The sequence below is a fragment of the Chlorocebus sabaeus genome, chromosome 15 (genome assembly GCF_047675955.1).
Source record: "Chlorocebus sabaeus isolate Y175 chromosome 15, mChlSab1.0.hap1, whole genome shotgun sequence".
In the NCBI taxonomy this organism is placed as follows: Eukaryota; Metazoa; Chordata; class Mammalia; order Primates; family Cercopithecidae; genus Chlorocebus; species Chlorocebus sabaeus.
The window spans coordinates 13563799-13570263 of NC_132918.1; the positions used below are offsets into that span (position 1 = coordinate 13563799).

The 6465-nt window shown below is 36.6% G+C and overlaps 1 pseudogene; it reads left to right on the plus strand.

Moving 5' to 3' along the window:
- The first annotated feature begins 3286 nt into the window (after positions 1 to 3286).
- LOC119620722 (etoposide-induced protein 2.4 homolog pseudogene) lies at positions 3287 to 6153 on the plus strand (annotated as a pseudogene).
- Positions 6154 to 6465: the final 312 nt, after the last annotated feature.

Genomic DNA, 6465 nt, shown 5'->3' on the forward strand with positions numbered 1-6465 from the left:
ACTCAGTGTCTCAAATACTCGAGAGGTTTTTATAAATATATACTTGTACTAAGACTATCAAAAGCAAACTGTATTTTAGAGCTATTAGGTAGGCCTCTGGTAAAAATACTGACAACTATAGTGGTTCATCTTCAAATCATAAAAATATATTTGAGATAGGGTAACAGAAAAGACTACTGGCAAATGAGATTTTAACTGAATTCTATTTTATTGTTGGTTAAGGTGATGTTGGTTATATGGATTACAGTTGTCCTGAGAAATAACTGAGAGCACAGGACTATTAGTGCATATAAAGAAGTCACTCATTTGAGTAGATGCCCTATATGGGTAGGTTATAGGAGAATCTACTGTTATTTTGAAATATAATTTTTTAAAAAGAAATGGAATGAATATCTTAGAAACATCCACATACCCAATTCTTATTAAAAATATTATGAGGTAGGAAAAAAGTCATTGTTAAAATAATCTAGCTATTAAAACCAGACAAGATATTCAAAATTAGAAGTTTCATCTCAAAAAATCTCAGTGAGTTAATAAATGGAGCCTACAGTGTTAATACAACAGAAACTTCATTCCTAGATCTGATGATGATAAAATAAAAAGGGATTAATAAAGTATTTTAAAGGCAAGTATAAATAACGATTTTAGTAGGGAAAACCTAATTTTATTGGTGTCGTATCTGTACGATTATTTCAAACTTGTTGCTCCAGTAGCCCATGATTGTGTTGTAGCAGGACGAGTGGCAGATAAAACTCCTCAGACACCGAGTTACAGAAGGAAGGGGTTTATTTGGCCGGGGGCATCGGCAAGACTTCAGTCTCAAGAGCCAAGCTCCCTGAGTAACCAATTTCTGTCCCATTTAAGGGCTCACAACTCTAAAGGGGTGCATGTGAGAGGGTCGTGATTGATTGAGCAAGCAGGGGGTACGTGACTGGGGGTTGTTTGCACCGGTAATTAGATCGGAACAAAACAAGATAGGGATTTTCACAGTGCATTTCTATACAATGTCTGTAATCTATAAGATAACAGAACCAATTGGGTCAGGGGTTGATCTTTAACTACCAGGCCCAGGGTGTGGTGCCGGGCTGTCTGCCTCTGGATTTCATTTCTGCCTTTTAGTTTTTACTTCTTTCTTTGGAGGCAGAAATTGGCTATAAGACAACATGAGGGGTGGTCTCCTCCCTTAGTGTTATAGCCTAAACAGTGATGTTTGACTCAAAAAAGATGTTTGACATTATAGTTCTTACAAATCTATTTGTTACACATTCCTTTACCGATCAGTTACGATTCATATTCCACCGTAAATGAAATACAAATGGATTAAATAAGAATGAATGCATTTTTCTCTTATGTAAACCAAATAATCTTAAGAAATAGTTAGGCATCTGTGATGCAGCAGTCTGAGACTCATGACTGGGATACCAATGCTAGATTTCAAACCCTAATTTTATGCCCTAATTCTGATTCATTTATGCATCTATTCAATAACTAATTACAAAGGACTTGCTATCAAGGGGCTCTTGGCTTGGCACTTAAAATAGTTTTGGGAAAAATAGAAATGGTTTCTGTTCATGTAATATTCATTGTCTTATAGTCCAGTAGTAGAAATGTAAGTTAAAAATAATTAGACAAATAAAGTATAAATATTAATATTTGAGGAAAAATTTTAGGAGATTATGAGATAGTGTTTAGTAGATTGTAGAAATAGCCACAAATACTTCCTCTTTCTGTATTCATGCTCTTATAATAGTACATTGCAGATTTTTTTTTTTTTTTTTTTTTTTTTTTGAGACGGAGTCTTGCTCTGTCACCCAGGCTGCAGTGCAGTGGCCGGATCTCAGCTCACAGATTTTATCATATAGAGATAAAGTCTAATTTTCACTTAGGTGAATCATATACCTTACTTTGGCCAATAAGACTTTAGCAAATACGATGCAACAAAGTATTTGCATATTGAGGATTTCTCTTTTGCCATATGTTGAATTTGAAACCACCACGAGACTATAGAGGAGAATTAAGAAGTTCCATTTTTCAGACAGCCAAACCCCAAATATGTGACTCAGGCCATTCAGGACCAGCCAGGTCTAAGTCAAATGGCCAACTGATCTCAGAACCTGTATCTGACCTTAGAGATAGGAGTGAGCCCAGCTGAGACTAGCAGAAGAACCATACACCAGAACCCAGGCCAAAATACTGATACATGGAATTGTGAGTGAAATAAATAGTTTTTATTTGAGCTGCTAAATTTGGGTTATTTTGTTATGCATCAAAAGCTAACTGGTAATAAAGGATGTTAGGGGGACCTAATTTAGCTTACAGAAACCTGGAAGACTCCTCAGAGGAAAGTATATGATGGAGAATGAGAAGTCAAGTAAGAAATGGCAGGAGGAATATATTTAGACAGAAGAAAAAGCATATTTGAAAGCTTTGCGTGAGGAGGAGCTTAATATATCGGAGGAAAGAGGAGAATGTCAATTTTCTCTGTTAGAGTTCTTCCTTGTTCCTGAATCTGAATGTCTTTCTTCCCCAACCTGCTTTGCATACAGCCTCAGATTTGAATTTTGATAATTAGGTTTCTACCCAATTTTCTATGTTTAATAAAACACCCCCCCCCCCCCCACACACACACAAACTGTCTTGATCATCTACCACTGAGCTGCTCTTATTATTACCATACTCTCTACACTGGACCACAGTGTTCCCCCAAACTTGAGCTTGCTGGTTTGGGTCTTGCTATCTGATGACAAACTTTCCTGATGTCCGTTTCTTGTCCTGGGCTTTGAGAATTGACATTCATAGATTTGCTGTCTACTGTTTCTTACTACACCCCACTGTAGAAGTTTGGATTGGAAGAGTAATTGTAAAAGATGCTCATGAAGACAAATAGGTAGATGATAGAAAGACAGATTTATGAGCAGTTAAATGAAAAAAGTAAGTTACAGAGCAACACCTATAAGATAATCTAATTTTTGTACAAATAAAATAATATACTATTTTGTTTATTATATACTACCCACATATATGAACACACACACACATATATACATATATATGTGTGTGTATATATATACACACACACCAACTTAACAGTGGTTGCTTTTAAATCCACAGTCCTAGGATTATTTTTTCTTTGTTTTCTATCCCTTTATATTGTTTGAATAAATTGAATTCAATTTTCTAAAGAATGCTCACTCAGGAAATATACATTCATTAAGTTGGCTACTGAGATATATACCAAAAATTCAAATTTCCTTTGTCAGTTCATAAATACCCACATCTAGCACTTATGGGTATGATTAAGGGTGGCAAAGTCAAACAGGACTTGGGGGCGCCAATGTATGTGACTAAACTTCAGGAGAGACAAACTAGTTAAAAATTAAATATAATGTTTGCACAGTTTGCAACATATCATCAAAGTTGATAGGCTCTCACTAGGCTTTAATGTTTTATTATATGAATCTATGTCTACTAGTTAATTCTTTGTTTTTTTTTCTTTAAAAAAGTAAACAAAGAATAATTAAAATATGTTTGTTAATTGAGTTTCTCTATTTTGAATTTTTGTCTCCAGAGAGAGGGAGCAAGTAAGGTAAATGTAACAACTTGATATTTTGCTTTTCCTGAGAGATTCAAAGTCATAATAATAAAGCAGCGAGAGCCATAGTTTTTCAGCATCTTTATTCTTTACATGTAAACATATATGAAATATGTTAAACACCCACATATCTAATCACATTCCAATTACCTCGTGAGATTTAGGGCAGGTTTTACCCCTCTCCTTGCTTTTGAAATTGTGGAAGCTGAGGCTCCGCATTAAAGGAATCAGCTAGGGCCACACGCTGGGCCAAATGACTAAAGGGCTTTTTGCAAAGATCAATATAATAATTATCTGGATAAGTTTAAATTATTCCCCCAAGGACAATATTTCAACTCATATTTCTTTTCATGAATAGTTTCTTCGGAGGACAGCTTAGTTTATGGGGCAGTTTTATTACAAAGTATTTGGCCCAACTAAATTTGATTTTCTAGATGACTAAGTAGCCATTTATTGTAGGGAAAGATTTTAGATAATATGAAAAGGTCAGGTAAGAGCTGAAATATGTAAATTTCATGTCATCATTCATTTTAAGTCAACTATTTCTTCATTATGTAAAGAATTTCCATTTGATTTCTCTGTCATAACACTCAACTAATAGGAGACTGTTTCATTTTGTACTGATAAAATAAATAGAAATTTGGATTTTCTTCACAGAAGCATAGCCATCTTCAAGCACTTACATAGCACTTCATATTTCTAAACTACTTTACAATTTTTATGTTGTTCATACCTTTCAACAACCTTGTGAATATGTCAATAGTATTAACTTAAATAGGAAAGAAAAGACATAGAAAGTTAAATGACTTCTCCCAATACATAAGATTTTATGTTTTTACAACCTCATTGAATTATTAGATTAAAATTTCTAATCTTCTATGTTCTTTGTTTATTGTTAAATAATTTATATGAATTTAATAATGATTATAGTTCTAGGAAAAAATAAGGAACCAAATTTTATTTTCATATCATAGCATAAATTGTATCAGGCATTTAATTTAAAAAATTGATTTTGCAAATAATAAAAATATATTTTGTTGATATCTAAGGATTATTTTCATCAGATTCTATTTTATTTCATTTTAAAAATGTTCATTTGTATAATTTACTGTATAAACACCTCACCTCTATGAATTACTTAAGAGTTGAAGTAAATTACTACAAAGTTAAAAATTCCCACCAAATTAAGTTTATCTAGATCTGATCATTAGTTAAGAAATATGTTTTAATTTGGCTCATGTATTTCACCCCAACAACTCCTCTAGGTAGGCATCGCTATCAGAATAGTAAAATACGGTAATGTTGCAAAAATAGGTGAATACATTCCAAATCCTAATAAAATCTCTGCTATGCAATTGCCTTAAGAAATAATGCATACCTGGGCTCTTCTCTGGGCTAGGACACTACTTGCCTTTCTTCGACATTGCGCCTCTCCCTATTGCTGGATTCGAGCATCTAGTTTTGAGACGGTAAGAACACCCCAAATGGAGTCTTCGATTCCCCTGTCAAGGTCCTGGAGAATGGTTTGACAGTGAGTCAGCCATCTCTTCACCACCCATATTATCAAATACACAGAGGAGAGAGAAGTGCCCTCAAATCTCTCATCATGAAGGACTTGCGGCTTCACCACCGAGTCTCTGGCTGGTCCCCTTGCCACCATTGCCCTAATAAGCTCCTCCAACCCTGACTGCCAGCCCTGCCAGGGTGCTCCCAGGGCCGGGACCACTGTGCCCAGAAGGGCAAGTAGCCTCCTAGCACAGAAAAGAACCCAGATATAGAGCAGAAGCAAGAGAGTGAGCCACATATTGTTAGGAGAATTTTACAGTGTTGCCCTTGGAATGGGCTTCAATCTCCTCTTGTTTTATGGTATATTTATTCCTGTGCTTCAGTTAGTAACAGCCCGATTTACTGACTGATTTATTGATCATTACAGGGAGATGTTTGCTTATGGCTGGAATTCTTCCTCACGTCAATTTCTAGTGCTCTTTGGGTTATCCACTGGTTTGTGCTTTGCAAAGTTGTGAATGCCATTTGATGCCAGGATACAGTTGACCTGGCTTTTGAGGTATTAGGGAGAAAGCCTCACCCATTCCCTAGTGGGAATTGCTGACATGGTCTTCACCCTTTTGATGACATGGTCTTCACCCTTTTGCTGTAGGCTCTTTTCCTGGTTCAGGGAATGTTTGTGAATCTCCTTCCCATACATTTTGTTGGTCAGCTGATTAGTCTCTTGCACATGTCACTTCTCTCTCTCTGTACTGCTTTGAATATCCTTGGTTCAATAAAGGAATTGAAATGCATCAGCGGTTGTCTAACATAGAAAGGAATTGTCCTTACTGCTTTGGATTGGTTTGCCCTTGGCTTTTCTCACAGCAATGCAGCCCTCATATATTATCAGCCTCTTCCAGTTGTGCCTTTTCTCCTTGGTGGTCTTGTTAAGCAACAGACTCTTCCACAAGGCGATCTACCTGCAGTCTTTCTTGAGCAATTCAAATTTTGCAGAGAAGTTCCCATCACCACATCTATCTCCTGCCAAACTGAAGGCTGCTGCAGGCCGCTGAGTCTCCTGCCATCCAAAGGAGATGGGCAAGATTGGAGAAGGTTGTGGCAGCTCTCTTCTCTGTTCACCTACCCCTGCAAGGGAAGGCAGGACCCACTCTGCCAGGGCCCTCTGCTTATTCCCTTCTCTCTGAGGAATTGGAATGTTTGTCTCTGGTGCCTGTAAGGCAGGATCTTCCTGGCACCAGTGTGTGGATTTATTTATTTATTTACTTATTTACTTCTTGAAACGGAGTCTTGCCCTGTCATCCAGTCTGGAGTGCAGTGGCACTACCTCGGCTCATTGCAACCTCTGCCTCCCAGATTCAAGCGAT